A 24146-nucleotide genomic window follows, 5' to 3' on the forward strand; every position below is an offset into this window, starting at 1 on the left:
GAGACAAGGTCGGTGAGGTAATATTTTTGTGACTGGGTGGACTAAGCCCTGCGGCCTCTGCTGGAGGTCTGATGGGTGTGCCACACCCCATCCCAGAAAAGGGCAGTGGAGAGGGTCCTCCAAGCTGCCTACAGTGGCTGTGTGGGACGTAGCCAATCATAAAAGGGGCTGCAGTGAGCAGCCAATCAGGATCCAGCAGGCTAGTATAAAAAGAGATGCAGGGCCAGAATGAAAACAGTTGCTGCCTGGAGCCAGAGGAGTGAAGGTGATACTACTGGCTGACTGAAGGACCTTGGACAGAGCAGTTGCTGGCTCGCTGGGACGGGGGTGGGGAGGAGCAAGAAGGAGCTCCTGGCTGGCTGCTGGGACTCAACCAGGACAAGGCCCTGAGGTAAGGGTGATGAATGTCCTGGGGCCATGGGGAAGTGGCCCAGGGAATCATAGCAGCAGTGCAGCTTAGATAAAGGGATGTGGTGGATGTCTGCTATCTATAGGTTCCCTAGGCTGGGGCCCAGAGTAGTGGACAGGCCTGGGTCCTCCACATTAGTCTCTGGGGAAGTGGTCTGGACTTTAATGCACCCCACAAGGGGAACTGAACTGTTTAGGGGCCCAGCTGGACAAAAAGGCCCAGAAAGGGTACCTGGGGAGCTCTGGGGCACTGCTCCATACCAGAGCAGGACAACTTGAGAGAGCCCAGAAAGGGCTGAGACAGTTTGAACCAGGGTACTGTAATAGGTCTTGTTGGACTGATTGAGGATTGAGCCCTGGGATAGGGCTGCAGATAAAGAGACATAATAGGGCACCGAGACAGGCCCCCTTTGGAATTGTACCTCGGAAGGGTTTTGATTTTTTATTTCACCTACAGACTGTGTGTGACTTAACTGGAGGGCTGAGTCACCGAAGACCCACCAGAAACTGAGTGCAGACACGCACACACTGTACCAAGGGGGCACTTGCAAGAGGTGAGTGTCACCCTCTACAATCTTGTATAGGTCTGATAACAGAGATTACCTCACCCAGCTTGTCTCTCTAATATCCTGGGGCTGACATGGCTACAACAACGCTCCCTAGAGCATATGTGACCGTTTTGCAATCTGCCTGTGTGAATTTATGAATGCCAGTTTGATTTTTATGAACACTGTCTGTATGTTTATGGTTGTCTTTCACTGTATCTTTGCGTCATATCTGCTGTGTTAAGGGAAGAGGGACTGGCACCTGGGTGTCTTCCCCTGAATGGGACAGTCATTAAGGACCATCATTAATTGAATAACCTGGCCCAATCAAGACAATGAGCTGGCTAATGCTAGGGGAGCCTGTTCTCCCAGGAGGTCTGGTAACCAAGCAACTGATCACCTGGTGAGGGACCTGAAGTCAGTGACGTGGTCACCTGACAAAGGGGACAGCAACTTTATAAAAGGGACTTGCTCCAGCAGAGAGAGGGGAGCCAGCCAGGGCCAGTAGCAGACAAGGCTGGGTGGGACAAATCCTGGATCCCCTGAAAAGACACTGTCCAACTCCCAACGGGCTCTTGGAAAGGTAAGAAAACTGAGGCAGGGATTTGCATGCAGGGTTTTTTCTTTCTATAGATCTGTATCTCTCTTGTGTGGTCCAAGAGTAAACTGTGTTTGTAAATGCTGTGACATAGTCCCCAAAGAGGGAAAGTTTAACTAGAGGGACCACATCTTTGGTGACCTGTGCAACAGCTATGGGGAGGCTTGGGAGAGCTGGCATTAGTATCAGGGGCTTAGCAATTGGATTGTGGGGTCCCCTGCGCCCAAAGAGGTGTCCGACACTTTGTCTGCACCTGGCATGTGTGACTGGAGGCCCAGAGCTGGAGAGATGGTGCCTGAACTCTTGTGGGATCCGAGGCGCGGGTCCAGTACAGCAGCCTGGTGAGGGCCCAATCCAATGAATACTGCACAATGCACACTATTAAAGGTGACTTTTTCCAATACAATAACCCAGGTTTAAAAAAAAAAAAAAAAAAAAAAAGCCCTCAGACGATGCTGTCTGTGTCAAGGTCAGAAAATAAAGAACTAGGTTTGTATTTTCTGAACTTGTTCATAAAACTCGGGACTCTTCGTCTTCCCTGGAACCGATGTCTCCTAGTGACATGAGAACCACTTTCATTTCATCAGGGAAAGTGCAACAAGTAACGGCGCGATCAAACCAGTCGAAGTGGCTTTTAAGTGTGCAAAGTTAACTCGCCCGCTCTTTTTGCAGAGAGAGAGGATCATTAGTCCTCACAGGTGGGCTAATTATATAAATGGGAAGCTGCAGCCTGCCAGGAACAATCAGAGAGAGCGAAGCTCAGACGTGAAACCCTGAGCGCACACTGAAGAAACCAGCCAAAAGTTAAATGGGTCAAGCCACTAAAAGTGTTAAATGAAGTGAGAATAAATTTACAGGCACCATTGATAAGAGTATGAGTAAAGAGGCAAAGGAGCTAATGAGCATGAAGCCTGAACTATTCTTGTATCCCTCTGTGTGATCCTTCCAGACCAGAGTGGAGGCATTATTAATGGGGGAGTTTTTGGTGAAGAGATGACACTCTAAATTGATTTAAGGTGCCCCGAATAAAACACTGATTAGCAAAGGAAAAGCAGAAAGGAAGGTGGGTTAAGGCTTCCTCAGCTCTTGAATACTAACAAAATCTATCTCCTGAGGGTGCATTGAAACATTTAGTCAGACTGTATCCTTCCTCCTTTGAAGCATGCACATGTGCAGTGAAAATCCAGGTATAGCATCAGGATGGGTATGCATTACAATCTCCAATACTGTCTTGGTTGCAGTTCAGTACTGCACCTGTGCCTTTTAATTAGCCACAGCTCAGATGGCTTAGAGGCAACAACCTTCAGCAACTGTTTGGTTAGATCTCTGGATCGACCTGGGGAGAACAAGTCACATCGAGGGAAGAACATTCTTACCTATTCCGTGGATGATCCTTGCATCTCACACTGCATGTGATCAGTATCCTCCACTCCTGTGATTTTTATCATGATATTTGCTGTCTTTCTTAAATCCCTTGCGTGAAATTCAGGTCCCATTGTAATTCCTGGGTGTTTTGCCTTGGCGTCACATGAGCACATCAGAATCTTGGCTTTCCTTCGTAAAATAAAGTTTCTAGTCTTTATGCTTGCAGCAAAATGCTGGAAAACATAATTTCCTAAAGGTGCAAAAGCCAGAAAGTAATTTAAAAAAATATATACAATTATTAAATCTCATGATCTTTACGCCAATCTCATAATTTGGGGGGGGGGGGGGCTCACAATTTTTTGTGAACGCTTGGGTTGATCACAGCATTGCCAAGTCCCTTTCTATCAGTAGGGATTAGAACCCCTGACTGAGATGAAGCAAACACACAGCATTTTGGCACCAATGTGTTTATTCTGCCAACCCTGCTGTTTATACCCAGTCATTCTTACCCAGTGTTCCTGAAGAGGCCTAGGTTAAACATTGCTCCTGGTGAGAAAGCTATTTGCTGAGGATACGAGAGCAATTAAATCCCAAGGGTTATTTGGTCTGCTGAGAGTTGCAGGCCAGTTCCCACAATGGCGACAGCTGGTTGGAAATGTTTTCATTGGGGAAATGCCAACCTATCGAAACTGAAACATTTTTGGATAAATGTCTCTTTTTCGACAATATTTTTGTTGGGAAGGTTGCTCGGGTCCAGACTGGAAATTCTGGTCAGTGTATAAATTAACTATTCATTGGGCCAGCGGAAGAGAGCCTGGAAATCTCGTTTTTGGTCTGCATCGCCATGAAAAACACATGTTGAAACCTCCTCCTTTTTGGGGAAACAGAATTCTTGTTTCCTGGCCAGCCCTAGCAATGACCTTTCAGCTAAAAGCTAGTTTAAAGTAACACTAGTAACCAAACACTGTGAATAGGTTTCCATTCAAATCACTTCTCATTCTTTTGCTGGAACTTATGGTAATGTTACACTCTCCAATTATTTAGTCCTCTCCTGAGCGCTTTTAAAGGCTTTTGTTCTGAACTGTGTCTTTAAGTGTCTGGAGATGTCTGGAATAAAGCCAAGAGCCAACGTACTTTGCCTTTCCATGGGGAATACATACAATGCCTCTATTTCCTTTGAGATCAGGTCAAAATAACTCTCTCCAGCTGGCTTAACTCTGCAGAGGATTTTCTGCCTGTGTTGTGATTGGCAGTTCATTTCAGCCCTGTTGTGTGAGCAAAAGGCAACAGGGCACTGAGCTTCTGAGGCTTCAAAGCTCCGCTTTTCCCACTTGCATGCCAATCTAGAAGTGTTTGTCAACTGCACTGAAAGGCATGACTGAAGGAAATTGAGCCTTCTCTTATTACTATTTCTACAGCAACATAAGGCTGCATGGTACTATACAGACAAACCAAACATGTCCAGGAGGACCGTAACAATACCTGAGTTGCAACTTGTCCTGCATGCATGGACCCCTACGCCTGCAGAGAACCCCACTGAAGTCGTTGGGACATTGCCCAGGCATAGGGTTCTGCCTGCATGGAACAAGTTGCAAGATCAGGGTTCGAGAGTCCAGTCCTGCATTCCTTCCTCATTTGAGTAGCATCATTGACTTAAAATACAATTACTCCTGGTTGGGTGTAAAGGGAGTAGGATGTGGCCCTAAATTAAGCACCCCTGAACTTTAGCTTCTGTTTGTCTGCAATTAAGTGAGTTGGTTTGAGAGAATTTTTATAGTATAAATATTTAAATCCTGAGAGTTAAGATTATGAAAATCTAGTTGTTTATAGGCTTGATGCTGCATACATTTACTATTGGGTGTAGTGCTTTAGTAAGTACTACAGTTAGTACAAAACATTTGTATTTGACTTGTAACCCATTGGATGTATTTGTATTTGCACTCAGGATCTCAACATGCACCTTACCAAACTGCAAGAGATAATAGGCCTGATATGTTTCCTCTCACCCACCCACAGTGGCTTTACTACAGACACTGCATTGGCTTCAGCTGGAGTTACTAGTGATTTACACCAGTGTTAGAGAATCAGACCTATTTCTCTTTGTGTCAAACTATCAATATTGCAATAAAGACTTGATCTCCGTGAATGGAAGAGAGCAATGAGTAATGGCACCTAATCATGATATTAATTAACATGTGTAATATCTTCATAGGAAAATGTTGCAGAGTTAAATTGGAATTTGTTTTCCTGTTAAATTAGTACAGTGGATTTGCTGGCGTTCTTCATATGCAATTAGTTTGTGATGGAGTAAAAGCTGGGTTGAATGTTGTTAGACCTGCAGAGAAGTATATGGTGGTCAATCCTCAACAGGCTTCTTGAATGGAGCCGTGAAAGGCTGACCATCACGCTCTGCTTAAGCAAACTGCCCTGTAGTTTCAGTTCAGTGCAGTGCTCATCGCATACTGTCCTGAAGCACTGTGTAGCATTGCTCTGTAAAATTTAAAGGCTACTGCGTTCCATCTCACAGTTGGCTGCATTGGAGTCATGGGTAACATAATCCCAGAATAATGGAGATGGTTGAATTTTTTTTTTCCCCCCCCACAAAACTTTTCACAGGAAAATGTTCCTTTTGATTCTTCCTCCCCTCCCCCCCCCACTTGGAAATTTCAAAATGAACACTAAGATGGGTGAGGTAATATCTTCTATTGGACCAGTCACACACAGACAGATTGATAGCTTGAGCTGGGGTGGGGAGCCCAAGCCCCCCAAGTTGCTATATAGCTGTGCCTTATAACATCATGCCCGTTGGTAGGTTGTTGCTAGCAGGGATTAAATCTCTGTGATCTTAAAGCATGAGCCTTTATTGCCAGAGCTAAAAGACCCATGTCTATTAGCTAAGGCTATAGCAGGTAACCTCTCTGTGGCCCATCCACCACTAGAGGGGGACAGAGCACCACAGTGAGTGGGTGTGGCTTACACAACAGGCAGTGTAGTGACAGAGAGGTGAAGGCTCCATGTTTATAGTCCAGTGACTCTGAGACATACAGAGGATCTATAGCCATTATTCAAGCTTATAGACTGAAGTAATGGTGATGGGAGCTGCAGTGAAGATTTGTGCCCTGAACCCAGGCTGGGGACACTGGATTTAATCTTTCCAGCCCACCCACATACAGCCTGATTAGGCAATTTTTTGGTGAATGAAGTCAGTTTTCCCCTAAGAGCCTGATCCCAAACCCATTGGAGTCTTTCCATTAGCTTTCAATGGGCTTTGAATCGGGCCATAAGTGAATGCTAATTTAGCATCAGGAATAAATGCACTTGAGTAGCCTTTATATATATATATATAAAGAGAAGAGAATGCCTTGCATGTCCACAGCACTCTTCCTGTGAATCATAGAAGATCAGGGTTGGAAGGGACCTCAGGAGGTCATCTAGTCCAACCCCCTGCTCAAAGCAGGACCAATTCCCAACTAAATCATCCCAGCCAGGGCTTTGTCAAGCTGGGCCTTAAAAACCTCCAAGGAAGGAGACTCCACTTCTCATTGTGCTTTACAAATAGACTCCTGGAACATGGTTTGACTCGATCTATTACTTATGAAACTTCTCTATGCATTTTCTTCTGGCGTCTGATCTTCCTCAGCACTGTTCACTACCTCTAGCCAGACATTAAGTTTCCTAGAAGAGCCAGATCCCTTCTTGACAGGGTATTAACTATCACAGCTGGAGGCAGAGGTGTTGTGGCTGCTACGACTTGCTGTTGCCACTTAACAGTAAAAACTAAATGAAAAGGAGGTTTAAAAATCTCCTCAAACATTTGTATACAGTGCATATTGACTGAACAGACGCTGAGCTCCTTTTCAGGCAGCTTTCTATGCTTCTTGCCGTCCTTTGTCATCCACATCTTTCAGTGCTCAGATGTCTTAGAAATAGTAAACAACCGGTGGCATCCCAGTGCAGAGCTCTGCACAGAAGCAGGTCTAATGGCTCTATCAGGAATGAATATATCTAAATTTCCTCAACTTTATCTGCTGTTTGAAAGCACTCAACTGTTTTTTGTTTGGGGGTTTTTAATCTCGCTGTATCCAAAAAGCCCTCTTACACTTTGTTTGCGGTTCAGTTTGTATTGGTTACACTGACTGGGCGACTGTCACGTGATATTGTTTCTGGTTTCTGTTTGGATGGAGTGCAAAAACCCTTCTCGTGCAAATGCTAATGTAAAGTTTGGCTTCCCAGAAGATGTCATACATACAACTTTGAAATTCTGCCCTTGTGTATGTCCTGAAGAGTCAGTTACATCAGAGTGAACAGCAGAGGAGCGTAAAGGTGGCTGAACAAATTGATTTTTAAAAATTGAGCAAACTATGGAAACTTTTTTTTCCAGTAATTACCAAGCTCTGCCTCTGCTGTGCAGGCGAACAGCTCTGATTCCATCCAGTAGAGGGCAGTGGTGCACATACACAGGAGCCAGTTCACATTGCTGCATTGAGAATGATATTTAAGTGTCAAGAACATTTTTTTTTTCCCCCTCATTACACAATCAATTCACCAATTTATTGGAACTATTTTGCTTTGCCAGATTTCCCTTTTTTGCCTCTGATCAACCTATATTGTGGTTTTGTACAGCTGCTCATCACCATGTCTTTGAACCCCTCCATGTAAATTAGATTAGCAATGTGAAGTCTTAATGTAGTCTGAGTATTTTTTCCTTTCCAGTTATAGTAAGTTCTCCTTGGGATAAGTGTATGTGGGTTTTTTTGTATTGGGGTTTGGGTGGATGCTGTAACTGTTTTGGTTATAACAGAACAGCTTTACCTTCAGGAAACATTAAATGGATATGAAAGCTGATTATCAAATGGCAACATCTTTCAATTTCCTCTGCAGTTTGTGCCAATCCGCTCCTCTCAGCTGAGAATGCATTGTCCATAACTTGCATGTGTAATACCAACAGACCCAGCTCGTCAGCGGACAGGATCGAACCAGGGATCTCTGGAGTTTAGTGCATGAGCCTCTACAGCAGGAGCGAAAAGCCAACGGGCTCTTAGCTAAGGCTGTAGAGACTCCTTTAACTTTCTCTCAATGGTCTCGGCACCACTAGCTGAGACAGAACACCACACCCAGGAGGTGTGTGGCTTACACATGCCCTTTGTTCTGAGAATTGTGACTTACTTTGTCCCAGAGGAGCACAGCCGTGGTCTCTAGTATGCTTGGGACCTGCTGCATTAATTGCTTTGAAGGCTGGGACTTGGCCTTAAATTGGCAGTGGAAGCCAGTGAAGGGAACAGCACAGGCTTGTCCTCTCAGAGCCTAAATCATGTCGGAGGGAGGCAGTATGTTCTGAGCAAGCGGCAGCTTTTGCTTTAGTCTCACGTTCACTTCAGATGCGGAGAATTACAGTGATCCAGTCCTGAGGTGAAAAATGTGCATGGCTCACTATGGTCCGGAGCAGGGGTGGAGATTATGTAGCTAAACAGGCTCTCGGGAAAGTCACTTCAGGCTCAGATCCTACACTGAGCTCAGAATTGATGGACCTTTGCACCCACATGGAAGTCAAGGGCACTTTATGCTCATGAAGAGCTAACGTCACGATTTGGGGCCTTGGCTTCTTTCTATTTAAACACTCTTGGCAGTATCTGGAGTTTATATCCTCCATATTTGTTTATGAAAACAACTATTGATTGCCTGTCTGAGTTTCTCTTCCAGAGTGTTTTTGGAATAAGTACAGTGCAAGGTGAAATCACTAAAGCCATAAATCAGAAATGTCCCTTCTGGTTTTAATCTTGGATTATTTCACTGAAATGAAGTGATGACCGCTGCCCTTGTGCACTCAGTTTCTAAAATAATACTGGGCTAAGGGGAGCTCTATTTTTGCCACTCTGGATTTACTGGGCCCTGGAGCTGTTCTAAGTCGGAGGGGGGGAGTGAACTGAAAAAGAGGACAGCAGCCAGATTGATTTACATTTTTATACGACCCAACCACATTGATGCTATTCAATTGCACTGTGCATTAGCATCAACATTCAGAGAGTTTACCTGCTAACGTATCTTGAAGATGACCCCGAAAAGATGCTTGTTGTGGCTTTCTCTATCGCGCTTTCCCTGCTAGACATCTTATAGCAACAATTAAGCCTGCAGCCATGTTCACCTAAACTGTGATCTTGTTGGATCTTGCAAGCCAAGTGGGGTCACTCTTAGGACAGATTTCACTGGGAGCAGGGCTGGCTCCAGCGTTTTTGGAGCCTCAAGCGTCGGAAAGAAGAAGGGGGCGGGGGGGGAACATAATCGGCTTCATTCTTCGGCAGCAGGTCCTTCTTTCCAAGAAGGACTGAGGGACCCACCACCGAAGAGCGGGACGTGCCACCCTTCTCCATTGGCCGCCCCAAGCACCTGCTTGCTGTGCTGGTGCCTGGAGCCGGCCCTGACTGGGAGAGCTCCAGAAACATGCAGCGGGCTTCAGGAAGTGGCATTAGCATTCCAGGACTGACCCAGTGTCAGGATGATTCTAGGGACCATTGTGGTGCTGTCCTTGGATGAGATGGAAAACTGAGTCTCCATTTAGTAATGCACACATCTGTGTCTCTACCTGTTCAATGATAAATCCCCAGTTACAAATACATCTAGCTAATGGGAGCGTTTTCAGGCTCATGTTCTACCAGTAGTTGGAAAGTTCCTATCAGACCTAGCTAGGGGAGTAGATTATTGAAATGTTAATGTGATGTACAGGAGACTGCAAAGGGACTAATTGGAACCATTACATTCTAACCACTTGACACTGCTGGAAGGTCTGACGTGAAACTATCATCAAACACCCAGAGTTCAAATGACCGATCTAGAAGCATGGCAGGGCCCAGCTTCCTGCCCTGGGGGAAGGAAAGGACATAGTGGCAAAAAGACCTTTTCCAATGGAAGGACCTAGCAGGGTCACCGTCTCCATTTTGGGTCAAAGGGCATGCTGTGGAGAATCATGGACTCCATTGGCCATGTGCTTGGGTCTGAGGTGGATACCGTGGAGGCTCCATGTTCTGATTATCCAAGATTACCCCAGTTCCTCCTAAAATGGGACATGTCTATGATATTACTTGTCAGCGTCTGTCCTAAACTGACAGTGTGGCGGCTAAACAGCTGCTGTTTTGCACACCAGAGGTGGTTGCCTTTTCCTGGTGGGGGAGGAGATCCCTGACTATGTAAAATTGGTAAAGGGCCCAGGAATTCTTTAGGTGCTATAAAGAAGGGGCACCATTTCCAATCTGAGTATTTGCCACTGCCATGGCATCCCCTATTATGAGCCCCAAAAGGCATGGTGCTTTAAGCAGACACTGATGGGCAGAGGGATAGCTCAGTGGTTTGAGCATTGGCTTCCTAAGCCCAGGGTTGTGAGTTCAATCCTTAAGGGGACCATTTAGGGATCTTGGGCAAAAATCTGTCTGGGGATTGGTCCTGCTTTGAGCAGGAAATTGGACTAGATGACCTCCTGAGGTCCCTTCCAACCCTGATATTCTATGATATTGAGTTTTTAGTGGTACTTGCTGTAGACATATGTTGTAATTTTTACTTTGAGAATGAGTGTGAATTTAAGTCTTACAGTGCTGGGATGACAACCCTACATACTGAAGTCCTCTACTTATATGCAACAATTCATGTTTCCTCCACATTTCTCCACTTGTTTGCCTCAACCCTGGAGCACCACACAGGACAGTTCAGTCTCCATGTCCAATAAACTATTGTGTCTTAGATTGCCAAAGGGGATGCCAGTTTTGGGAGTGGAATTGGCAGTCTCACTGCAGTTCTCAGCCAACACTTACTTCACGAAGCCTGACAGTCATCAGATAACAAGGACTTTCAGTTACTACCAATCTGGGCTTGGATCAGAACCAGCAACCTCTAAAACAAATGCTCTGTAACCCAGTGTAAGTCACAAGACTGCACAAATTGTTATGACAGCAGCATTGCATGTTAGGAGACAGTCTTAAAATATTAAAAACATATTCAAAACCTGGAACTAGAAAAGCAGAAATGGGGTGGTTCTGAAACCATCCCCCTCTTCCAGTCTCTAAACAATAGAAAATGTCTTTCCTGGCCATCCACAAGTTTACACTTAAAACTAGAGCAAGGTTTCCAATCATCAGAGGAGTGAAGTTCTGGAACAACCTTCCACGGGGAGCAGTGGGGGGCAAAAAACCTAACTGGCTTGAAGTCTGAGCTTGATAAGTTTATGGAGAGGATGATATGATGAGATTACCCCCAATGGCACGTGACCCATCTGCGACTACTAGTAGCAAATATCTCCAATGGCCAAAGATGGGACACTAGATGGGGAGGGCTCTGAGTTATTATAGTGAATTGTTTCCCAGGTGTCTGGCTGGTGGGTCTTAGACTCTGAACATATGGACAACTGATCACCATAATTGGGGTCAGGAAGAAATTTTCTGCCAGGTCAGATTGGCAGAGACCAGAGGGTTCTTTTTGTCTTCCTTTTTAGCATGAGGCCTGCTCACTTGCTGGTCCGAAGTAGAGTAAATGGTGGATTCTCTGTAATTTTGAAGTCTTTAAAAATCAGGAGGACTTCAGTAACTCAGCCAGAGGTTAGGAGTCTATTATGGGGGGGGGGGAGGTTCTGTGGCCTGCAATGCGCAGGAGGTCAGACTGGATGATCACAATGGTCCCTTTGGCCATAAAGTCTGAGTCATAGAAGATTAGGGTTGGAAGAGACCTCAGGAGGTCATCTAGTCCAACTCCCTGCTCAAAGCAGGACCAATCCCCAACTAAAACAACCCAGCCAGGGCTTTGTCAAGCGAGGCCCTAAAAACATCTAAGGATGGAGATTCCACCAACTCCCTAGGTAACCCATTCCAGTACTTCACCACCCTCCTAGTGAAATAGTCATCTCATTACTTGCTGACCATTGACTAACAAAGGTTTTGGCCTAGATCCCCAGCTGGTATAAATGGGTGTAGCGCCACTGACTTCAATGCTGACATCATTGGCATCAACTGAACATCTGATCTTATGTGTCAGTAGTTAAGAGGGTACAACCAATAATATGAACCTCTCCCTACAATATGGCTGCCGACTGCCACCACTGCAACATGCCTGCCCATATAGCACTGATTTCATCCCCTCTTGCGCTCACTGTGATTGCACCTCACTCTACCTCCCTGAGATCCAGTTCCTCAGACTCCAACAGAACACAGCCTCTATCTTCTCCCATGCATCTACATCCCTGCCATCTTCCAACACGCCCATTCATTTCATGATTCCGTTCGCCAACTGCTCGTCAGCCTGCCTCTTGGACTTCCTCTGTCCATCTCTCGCCATTGAGCACTGGCCTCTTCTCTCATATTTCTGGGAGAACCTTATCCTCTGCAGCCTGCTGAACCTGGAACGGCCTCTCCCTTGCCCCATTATTGCTTAGTTCTGCTTCGCCTTGGCTGAGCGTTGAATGTATTTACCAAAAAGTGTCTTTGCCACTGCTGCTCTTCAGGCATTACAACATTTCTATTCCATGGGCCACGTCAGAAGATGTAGTTTATAGGTCACTTTACAATCTGCCCTAATTGTAAGTGAGGGGCAGTACATAGGTGAGAGTCACAATTTGGTCACCACTGGGTCCCTTCTTTCCCCTTGCTCCATGACGGAAATAAGCCAGGGCAATTCTTTTCCCAGCCCAGTGGGACAAGCTGGCATTTGGGGAAGTGGAGTCCACTCTGAACCTGCCTGAGCAGAAGAAGAGGTAGCAACCGACAGTGGCTGCTCTTCCTTCTACTCTCCTCCGTTCTGCTACCCATGAACCAGGTAGCATATATTCAAGAGTAATGAGGATCTTACACCCATTTATTACTACCTTGCATGGGCATGTTTGCCATACGGCCTGAACAATTTCCCATTTCCCCTCTAACACCTTGACTCGGTCACAAAATTGGTTATGACTATTTTTCTCTGTAAGCCACCAGGAAGTGGTTCTTTATATTTCATTCTATGAGCCACCGGGAAGGACTTTCTAAATCACTGGTGGTCCACAGACCTCAATTTGACAATCACTCCTGTATGCTATCCACTCTCCTGTATTATTTAGCTCTGTAAAGTGCTCTGGGGTTGGGTTTCTATGAAAGCTGCTATACAAAATTAACTTGTTTTGTATTGTAAGTTTTGAAGATAATTTATTGAGCGGTGGCATGTTATTGTGGATTGCATTTGTCACATCATATTACCTCCTAAGAGCAAAATACAACTGACTAGAGCTATCCAAAAAGGAAAATCCTGGCAAAAGCTCACAAAACCGTTGTTGCTGCTGCTCTTGTCGTGAAGAACTGGCAATGATGAAAAGCGGTCTCTACAGCCAAAAATCCTATTTTGCCATTAAAAAAAACCCTGCTTTTGCTCCTAAAAACAAAATTTTCAGAGAAAATGCTAGTAAGTATTGTAGACTATACATGAATGAAACAAACATAGTCGTGTGTTTGTTGGAGATGTAGCATGTGGTCAGGCATTTATTTAAAAGCCATGGGTTGGATGTTTAGCTGGCTTAATATTTTTAGATCTGCGGTCAGTGCCTGCCTAGGATCGAGTATCACAGTACAAATGCACAAGCGGTCAGAGATCAGGGTACCCTTGCATCTTGCCATTAGCATTCCATTTTTTAGTGTTTAAATTTGCACCTTAGCATTTCTTAACCAAGTCTTCATTGGATTGCTGCTCTTAAAAATGAAAAAGGGGATCTCAAGGTATGCTGTATTTCAGTCTTGTCCTCAGAATGTTATAGAATGTGTTGCTATCTGTGATCCAACTCAGCTTAAGTAAAACACATTCCCACACTGACACGGCCAAATTCTGCCTTGACCTAAGCAGATGTCTCTCTCGTGCATCACCACCATCAGTGATAGGTTTCAGAGTGGTAGCCGTGTTAGTCTGTATCAGCAAAAACAACAAGGAGTCCTTGTGGCACCTTAAACTAACAAATTTACTTGGGCATAAGCTTTTGTGGGCTAAAACCCACTTCATCAGATGCATGGAGTGAAAACTACAGTAAGCAGAATATATATTACAGCACATAAAAAGATGGGAGTTGCCTTACCAAGTAGGGGGTCAGTGCTAACGAGGCCAATTCAATTAAGGTGGAAGTGACCTATTCTCAACCGTTGACAAGAAGGGATGAATATCAAGGGAAGGGAAATTACTTTTTGTAGTGACGGGGTTGCATCCACTTACACCACAGCTGAATTTTGCCCGTAACGCTTAATGATATCATCTCTTCCACATAGCATGATGATTTATCGCTCCTATCATACCTGCTTAGATGTGCAAAGTATGCGTCCTTTATTTTTTCTAAAGTGTTTATAGCAGGGCTGGTTATTTTTACTTTTTCATTTTTGAGGAAAAATTACTTTTAAAGTTCTCATGGGATATTTTTCATTTCTTTTGAAAATTTTCTTTTCTTTTTTTCTTTTTTCTAATTCAGTTTTTGGCTTAGAAAATCTAAGTTTTCAATTTTCCATTTGAAAACGTGTGCCTATTTCCATGATGATTTTTGAATAAAATGCCTAATTTGCATGCAGTTATAGCGATCTTTCACACATCAGGTAACTGCACGTGCTGTTATAGTGAATAAAATTCCACACACACTTTAGATCCCTGCTGTCCATCTAACTTGTTTGAAGAGGTGGTCCTTGGCCTGTCTGTGTCTCTGTTCCCCGTCCATAAAATCGTAATACTGTATAGCACTTCTCTACCGTCCATGGGTTTTGTGAAGATAAATACATTAAAGATTCTGAGATGCTCATGTAGTATATGACTTCGAACCATATAAGTAACTAATATAGATGGATTGGAAAGGCATAATGAAGACCAGAATCAGGCTGGTTCTCTGGAAGCGTTGCCAACTACCAGGAAAATCTAGGTCTCTCATGTATTGCATGGCTGTTTGTACAGCTGCTGTACCAGATAGCCAAGTTTGTTAACACCATCAGTAATGTATTCCACCAGGCCTGGCATTAAAGTCCCTTGCTGGCATGTTGATAAAACAGTACTTGGTCGAGGAACCTAATTATGTGCACAGCAGTTTATAAAACTGGCTAAATTCAGAGACAATCCACTGAGAGACATGGGGATGTGATTGGTTTAGAAAGCCTGGCTCAACTAAGGAGGGGGAAAACAATCTAGTGAAAAGACCTATATTTTAGTAGAACGAAACTGAAATGCTGAGTGATCTGAATCCAGTAGATCCCAGGGCATTTGCTTAAAGAATAAAGGTGGTAAAGCATAATTGTTTCCAAAAGCCTCAGGCTTTGTGTGTTGTTCCTTCTGAAACATCCAAGAACAGACTTGAGCCTTGCAGCACCATAAAATTGCTGGCATAGCTCCCATTGACTTCAGTGGGGCCAGGACTTCATCCAGCTCTAAACCAATGGGAAACTTTGCCTTTTGGATAAATGGGAGCCCAATGAAATTGTGTGAATACAGTTGTGTGATTACATGATCTTATCTAACATTGAATTGCTGCAAAATAATAGACTTCACTTTAGTGATGATATATAATATGTTGGGAGGCACGGTTGCCTAGTGGATAGGATACTGGACTGGGAAACCTCGGTTCTGTTCCCATCTCTGCCACTGACCTACTGTGTGACCACGGGCAAGTCACTTAACCTCTCTGTGCCTCTCTTACCTCCCAGCCTTTAGCTATTTAGATAGAGACAATATGGGCTCTGAAAAGTTTACTTTGTATAGCACCTAGTGCAGTGGGAGTCTCAGTCCTGATCAAGTCTCTCTATTATCATGATAGTGCCTAAAGAGTATTAACATTCTCTGGCTCAGAATTTATAGTGGTACAAATAATTCTAGATCTTCAATTCGTGTGTGTGTGTGTGTGTGTGTGTGTGTGTGTGTGTGTGTGTGTGGAGAGAGAGAGAGGCCACATTTTTCTATAGTGACCTTGGGAGCTCCCATTTTTGGGTGCCCGACTTCAGGGGGATTTTCATGGGGCCATGTGCTTGGCAATGTTTGAAATCAGGGCTCCTTTACAATGTCTCATGTCAGCCATCCGGCACTTGAGGTCGAAAATCACTAGTCACTTGGCCCTAGATAATCAGTTCCCATCTTCCATTTTTTGCATCCCTTGGAGATGAACCAGATCATTTGTTACTAAATCATGCTAACTGAATTAGTTTATTTTAATGTGCTAAGTTTGGTTGATTTCAAAAATTGCACTACAGTTTCTGCAACATAATGTTATCATTTTAGTGCCTAATTAGTCTTCTGGTAACATCTGTTCCTTGTAGGCAGATTCCTCTAGCCTGAATCAAGAGCCAAGGAAGAAAAAGGGGAGAAAAATCAACTTTTGTTGAGAACTTTGTTTAAAGTGCATCCATTCATAATTCATGTATAATATCTCGTGGAAGCTTGTTGCAATAAATTATTGACCAATCTCTCCGTTACATGTTGATATGCAGAGTCTGTCCTGGGTAATTATAAAATGTCACTGCCAAAGTTAAGCCACAGGAAGGTTAATGGGGCATCCCAACACATGCTTTATAGTGAAAATCAACTACAGTAGCTTCTCTGTGAAATTTTTTTATTCATTTCCCTCACCCCCTCTGACAGTGGGTGTTTAGAATGGAGTAGTAGAACCACAGAGGCTGACCAGGATACTGACAAGCAAAGGAATATGCAACACATTTGCATGTTAATTCATTTATGTTCTGTATTCAGAGCATTAACCCTTAAAGCAATCACATCAGAGCGTCTGGCTGCCCTGTGGCAGGCATAAGAACAAAAATATATTGGATTGATTTTTTTTTTAAAGCAACTTTATTTAAACTATGCATAGCGCAGCTACTATTCAGAGTAGGTCAGGAAAGTGACAGCGAAAGAAATCTTATACTTGCGCTCCAATTCTGCTGTCATTTATATTGGTTTTCCACTGACTTCCTTGGAAGGTAGCTTTTGATCGACTCCAATGCAAGAAAGAGCAGAATCTGGTCTCTTTCTGTGAGTTTCATACCAAATTTTCTCAGTTTGGTACTAACTGCTAAAAGAAAAGAGACAGGTTTTTCTAATTGCCTGTACCAGCCCAACAAAAAGAAGAACAGGAGTACTTGTGGCACCTTAGAGACTAACAAATTTATTAGAGCATAAGCTTTCGTGGACTACAGCCCACTTCTTCGGATGCACGAAAGCTTATGCTCTAATAAATTTGTTAGTCTCTAAGGTGCCACAAGTACTCCTGTTCTTCTTTTTGCGGATACAGACTAACACGGCTGCTACTCTGAAACCAGCCCAACAAAGTCAACCTGAAATCTAATTATTGGGATCTTCCTGCTTTGTGCTTCATCACTGGTAATAAAGATGTATCAATGAGAAAATACTGGACAATTCTGATTTATTTTTACCAAGCAAGAATAGAAACCACTTTATTCTTATGTGCTAAAAAGTAAAATTATATATAGTCACTAAAGTATGCATATATAATTCATCTGAGTCTTAAATCTTTTTTCATTACTCTAGCACAGGGGTCGGCAACCTTTCAGAAGTGAAGTGGTGTGCCGAGTCTTCATTTATTCACTCTGATTTAAGGTTTCGCGTGCCACTCATACATTTTAACGTTTTTAGAAGGTCTCTTTCTAGAAGTCTATAATATATAACTAAACTATGGTTGTATGTAAAGTAAATAAGGTTTTTAAAATGTTTAAGAAGCTTCATTTAAAATTAAATTAAAATGCAGAGCCCCCGAGACCCGTGGCCAGGACCTAGGCAGTGTGAGTGCCACTGAAAATCAGCTCGTGTGCCGCCTTCGGCACGCGTGCCATAGGTTGCCTACCCCTGCCCTAGCAAAATCCCCACTGCAGTGAGTATGAAAAGGCCATGTTTACTGATGTGCCCACACCAACAATTACAGATCCAAATAATTAACCGTTTGGGTTTAAAAGTTCCGAGAAAAAACTTTAGTCTTACTCTTCCCAGCCTCAGTTTCCCCACTGTAAAAAGGGGGAAATATTTCCTGCCTCAAAGGAGAGTTCTGAGAACTAATTAGTTCCCGTTTGTACCGAACTTTGTGCCATTACTTAGGTCTCTCCAGCCGAGTACTGTTTTGTCAGCAAAGGACTTTAGTGCCAGGCAGGGTGGGACAAATTACTGATGGTGCTAATGAAGTTGGATAGCTGGTACAGTAGCTATAGGCACAGATTTTCCTGGTACCTGGCAACACTTTCAGAGAACCTGCCTGATTCTGATCTTCTTTACGTCTGTTCAGACGATCTGTTTTAGCTATTTATATGGGCCCCTGACCATAGTGTCTAAACTAAATGTTGTGCTCACCTGTCTGTGGACAATGGGCCAGCTACGTACAGGTATGCCATTTGACACCAGCTGAGGTTCTGCTCAATCATTTATTCGGAGTGTAATCGATCAAAATTCAAGACACAGATGTGATCCATTGAAACCCTTGTGACTTATAATCCAGTGAATGTGAATATTTTGTTTCTCATGTGTAGCTTGTCCTCACTTTTTGTCATTTATATTGTAAAACATTAAAAGAATAACAACAAAAAACCAACCCATCACTGTAATTTTACACTCTAGGGTGTAAATTCTGCACAGGACATGGTGATTTTATGTAGTTGCCAAAGCCGACACTTGTAAATACCCTGAAATGTGCACAATTGAACTCCAGGTACACTAGACATGATTTTAATGCCAGAGGGTCTGATAGGAGCTATTTAGTTATTAATCAGAAAACAGTGATGATATGTGCACTCTACCATAAAACACGGCAAATCTGTCTTGCTGAAACTTTTTTTTATATATATAAAGGCTCCAGGAAATAAGCTTTTTGCACTGTTCTGTTTCAACCACTTTCAGTGAGTAGTAGCATTCTGAGCAGTTAGTCACTGGTTCAGACATGGACACCACCCCACAACCAAAGATCCAAGCGAACTGAGCACTGGAGGGTGGAGATAGATGGCAGGAGAGAGATCACTTGATCATTACCTGTTAGGTTCACTCCCTCTGGGGCATCTGGCATTGGCCACTGTCGGTAGACAGGACACTGGGCTAGATGGACCTTTGGTCTGACTGAGTACGGCCGTTCTTATGTTCTTATGGAGTGGAGGTTGCACCGTGAGCCTGGATCTAGGTCTGAATTGTGGTGGGGGGTTTGCTGGCTCTTCTCTTCTCTCTTTGACCCTTCCAAAACATTGTATCTGAACATGTTTGAATGTTAAGGGGGTTCAAGTTATGGATCAGAATTTTGACTTTGATTCAGCAAAGTGCTTAAACACATTCTTAAAGTTAAGCACGTGAGTCATCCCAGTTGATGTCAGTGAAAATTAAACTGTGCTTAAACTTAAACATGTGTTAAAGTGATTTGCTGAATCAGGACCATTTTGTGCCTGTTCTGCCTACTGATTGTCTCTCTGGGCCCAGGAAGGAAGTGAGTGGAGAGAATGATCTGATCTTGGGTTCGGAGAGTCTACAGGTATCCCACCACTATCCTAACCCTGCTCTTTAACTAGGATTTAACTGTGCTTTGTCTTATTGTTATTTATTGTGATATTGCTCTTGTACACCTGAGATTTCTTCCCTTGCAGCTAAAAAGTGAAGACATTTATCGGGAGTTGCCCTGAAAAAAAGAATCCAAACCCAGTTCAGAGAAAGACTTGAAATAATCCTTCAAAATGACTCTGCAAAAATGCCCATCTCCATAGATGCACCAGGCCAAAATCAGGCCTGGTACAAACTCATGGGACGGCTCAGTGCTGACTGCTCTCCTCAGCATCTGGGGCCAGGTCTGACCTGCTGAGTTCCACCTCGGAATTTCAGTCCTTGCAGCCGCACACCCAGAAACTGAACCCCAAGTCAGTGGGACTCTTGGCTGAGCACCTGATCCTACTGTTGTTCAATTGTTCCTGTTGCTTTCAATGGGAGCAGGAGTCTTTGTAAGATGGCAGGATTGGGTCCACAGGCCCGGATCCAGCAAACCACTTAAGCGTATGCTTAACTTTGAGCATGTCAGTCATCCCAGTGTGGTTACTCCTAGGCTTAATGTAAAGCATTCGTGTAACTGCTTTGCCGAATAAAGGCCATAGCTAGTGAAGAGAATGCGGTAGAGCAATTGCCCAAAGCATACATAAATAAAACATTAATACCTTAGAAAATATATGAAGGTTTATCCAAAAGACATAAAGGGGGCTCCCTAGCGAATCTCCACTGGAGAAGCAGCAGGAACGAATCTGTTCCATAAAACCCACGCTACACAAAGAAAATTAAACCAATAAAAAGCGCAAGAGAGATTACACCATCAATAAAAACAAAAGGGAAAAAACACACCTCTCCTTAATGGTATCCATCCAGGATCAGTGACTTAGTCATTTGTTTAAACTTTTATGGCCTAGTCTGTAAGGGATTCACATTTTCATTCCTTTTGGCAATGATAAGGAACGTACATGTTCACTTGCGCCAACTTTCGTTGGTGCTGGTGGGTGCTCGCACCCTCCCGCCCCATGGCCCTGCCCAACTCCTCTCCCTCCCTGCCCCTATTGGACCCCTCCCCAAATCCCTGCCCAACCCCGTCTCTTCCCTGAGCCCGCCTCTTCTCCCTCCCAGCGCTTGCCACGCGAAACAGCTGTTTCACGGCACAAGCACTGGAAGGGAGGGGGGAGAAGCAGGACGTGGCAGCGCGCTCAGGGGAGGAGGCAGAGCCGGAGGTGAACTGGGGTGAGGGGGTGTGGCGGGGAGCTGCAGGTGGGTGCAGAGCACCCACCAATTTTTCCCCATGGGTGCTCCATCCCCGAGCACCCATGGAGTCGGTGCCCATGTACAGGTTCCCTCAGTAATGAGATGAATGTTCTTGAGGGGTTCTGAGAAGTGATGTGGGAGTTTGGGTTTGTGAGTCAGCAGACTTGCATTCTAATCTATGGCTCCACTGCATGAATCCTGAGCAAATCATTTTCAGCAAAATATTCCTCCCACCATTTGTCTGTTCTGTGTGTTCCGGTTGTAAGTAGCAGCAGTTGAAACTTTGCCGTCAAAACAATTTTTCAACAGAAAAAATGTGGGTGTCCATGTTTTGAGTTGTGGTTGAAAATCCAAATGCCCTGCACTCAAATATTTTAGCTGAAAACCAAAATGGTTTGATTTGGAAATGCTGGAATGTTACCTACTGCGAATTGTAGTTAGGTTGTCTGAGGTCCTCATTTTCCACTCTGTGCTGGAATCCACTTCCCAGCATGCACCATGGCCAGGGATCTCCCTGATGCATTGCCTCTCCTCTCCAAGAAAGAGGGTAGGGTGACCAGGTGTCTGGTTTTCATCCAGAACACCCGGTCAAAAAGGGATCCTGGCAGCTCTGGTCAGCACCGCTGACTGGGCCTTTCACTGTCCGGTTGGTGGCACCGTGCAGCGAGGCTGGCAGGATCCCTTTTAGCCTCTGCACCGCGCAGCTTCCGGGAAGCAGCCAGTATGTCTCTCCTCCAGCTCCTACATGTAGAGGCAGCCAGGGGGCTTGTCATATGCCCCCCTCCCCCCGCCACAAGCACTGTCTCTGCGGCTCCCATTGACCAGGAACTGTGGCCAATGGGAGCTGCGGGGGTGGCGTTTGCAGACGGGACAGTGTGCAGAACTGTCTGGCCACACCTTCCACATTGGAGGGGGGACATGCTGCTGCTTCCAGGAACTGCTTGAAGTATGCGCCACCTGGAGCCTGCACCCCGACTCCCCTCTGGGGGCCCCAACCCCTGCCCTAGCTCTGATCCCCCTCCTGCCCTCCAAACCCCTCGATCTGAGCCTGGAGCATTCTCCTGCATCCCAAACCCCTCAGCCCCACCCCAGAGCCTGCACCCCCAGCCATAGCCCTCACCTCCATCCCAACCCAGAGCACCCTCCTGAACCCCAAACCCCTCATCCCCAGCCCTACCCCTGAGCCCCCCCCCGCCATAGCCCTCACCCCCTCCTACACCCCAGTCCCCTCAGCCAGCCCAGTGAAAATGAGTGAGTGAGGGTGGGGAGAGCAAGTGTCAGAGGGAGGGGGGATGGAGTAAGCAGGGGGCGGGGCCTCAGAAGGGGCAGGGCAGGGAGCAGGTTTTATGCGAGTTGAAAGTTGGCAACCCTAAAAGAGGGGGGACTGTTGTGCATCATGGGAGATTTTTATCTAACCAGGGAACCCAGATATAGTGGAGAATGAGGTATCTGAGCTACAGTGCACCACAGCAGAATTTCCAAGTTGAAATATTTTGGGGATTTGAATTCCTGCTGAAATTTTTTTTTTTGTGTGTGTGGAAAATATGGAAGTTTGCTAAAATTTTGCAGACTAAATTTTTTGTTTAACCAGCTGTAATTTTAAGGCCTTTGGTATAGGGACTCTTTTGCTTTGTATTTGTACAGCACCTAGCACAGTGTGGCTGCAATTTCAGTTGGGAACTCCAGGAGCTACCGTAATTGAAATAATGAATAATATGGGCTAGCTTGCAGAGATTTGCAATTCATGTCACTTCTAAGACAGATTAGTGGGAAAGAAACAGAATGCTCAGAAAATGATGGGGCACTATTTAGTGTCACTACGTGGCTATTAAAAAGCACATGCAACTTGCCCGTCTTTTTAAAATGTAGGACATTTAAGCAGCCCAAAATTATTGGGTAACTTTGCCCCTTGGTAAGAAGATAAACCAGAAATTGTATTCTTGGCCACACTCACAGGACTCTCTGATGATAATAATAGTAATAAAAAAAAGATATCATGCCATTGACAAATAGAAACAATTTTATATCTAATGGGATTTAAGTAATAAAGGCTGAAGGTCTGCAACAGCTGCAAAGAGATTAGATACGTTATGTTTTCTCAGTGTAATAAAACTTGTCAAATAAAGCTGAATAAAATCTCCTTATCTGTGTCTGTGGCTTATTTTCTTTCCCCCAGCCTCTTTCCTCTCAACTGATTGCAGAAATCACCATTTCTCTAGAACGGTTACATACAGGACAGTTCAATTAGAGTCAAGTTAGTGAAAGTTATTGTTGAGTTTTGGTTTTTTTAGTGAAGGGCAATGGTGTCATTTGAGCATAATGAGGCAGATACAAAGGCCTGCACAGCCAGGCTGTCACCAAACCCTGCTGGTGCTTTCTAGGTGAGTGGGCCAGATCCTCAGATGGTGTAATCATCATAGGTCCTTTGATGTTAATGTTGGTTTATACAAGCTCAGGATCCAAGTTAAAGCACCCAACCCCTCCCCTGGGCTTCTATGGCTAAAATGCTCCATTATGCCACCTTGACTACTGTACTGATGTGTACATCATCTTCTCTGAGCTTCTCAATTCTCCTTTTGCTCTCCTCCCCTATCTAAAATGCAGTGGCTAATACCATCCTCGCCTGCTGCTCTGTGTCATTCCCCTCTTTGAATCACTCCACTGGCTCTCACTTCTAGCTCAAGTTTCCCAGCCTGACCTCTTAAGGTTCTCCACAGCTGTGTGTCTGCAAGGTACAGAGGTCTGGTGATGCAAAGTGCAAACAGCTCAGAGGATAAACATCACCGCTCAGCTGAATTAGAGCATCTTTTTCAGAGATTCCAAGACGAGAAGGGACCACTGTGATCATCTATGACCTGTGCTATACAGAGGTTAGACTAGAAGTTCCCCAAAATAATTCCTAGGGCGGACCTTAGAAGGACAGGTCTCTTGTATAAAATGTGGGATGGGTACCAGAGACATGTCCCCGGAAGAAGAGTCCAAAAACTCAATCTCTATAGAGAACACGTGGCGGATTTTGGTTAGCTGCTACCCTGCCATGGTAGTGTCGAGGTGCCGCTATGTGGGTCATTGGTAGCAGGGACAGATCTTGCCATCGGATAGTCTAAAAGCATGAGACTCTACTGCCTGAGATGAAAGGGTCACCTCTGTTAGTGTCACACCGACAGACCCCGGTCGTCGGCAGGAGGATCGAACCTGGGACCTCTGGAACTTAGTGCGTGAGTCTCCACCACATGAGCTAAAAGCCAACTGACTGTTAGCTAAGGTTGTAGAGCAGACTTACTTTATCTTTCTCTCTCTAAGTGCCACTAGATGGGACAGAACACCACACCCAGGAGGTGTGTGGGTTACATTAGCACAGCAGGCTCATCAACCTCTATATTGGACCCAGCTACCACTAGAGGGGGACAGAACACTACAGTGAGTAGTAAGTAACCGTAATAATCTGCATCAGAAGGAACAGTCCAGCAGCCTGCTGGAAAACCAACAAAAAAGAATAGGTCTTG

The 24146-nt window shown here is 44.6% G+C and overlaps 1 long non-coding RNA gene across 1 annotated transcript; it reads left to right on the forward strand.

Moving 5' to 3' along the window:
• Window positions 1-252: 252 nt before the first annotated feature.
• LOC135974234 (uncharacterized) lies at window positions 253-24066 on the forward strand. The gene is made up of 3 exons (XR_010591456.1): window positions 253-391; window positions 866-962; window positions 23944-24066. It is a non-coding gene; the product is annotated as an uncharacterized LOC135974234 (long non-coding RNA).
• Window positions 24067-24146: the final 80 nt, after the last annotated feature.

Source organism: Chrysemys picta, chromosome 11 (genome assembly GCF_011386835.1).
Source record: "Chrysemys picta bellii isolate R12L10 chromosome 11, ASM1138683v2, whole genome shotgun sequence".
NCBI lineage: Eukaryota > Metazoa > Chordata > Testudines > Emydidae > Chrysemys > Chrysemys picta.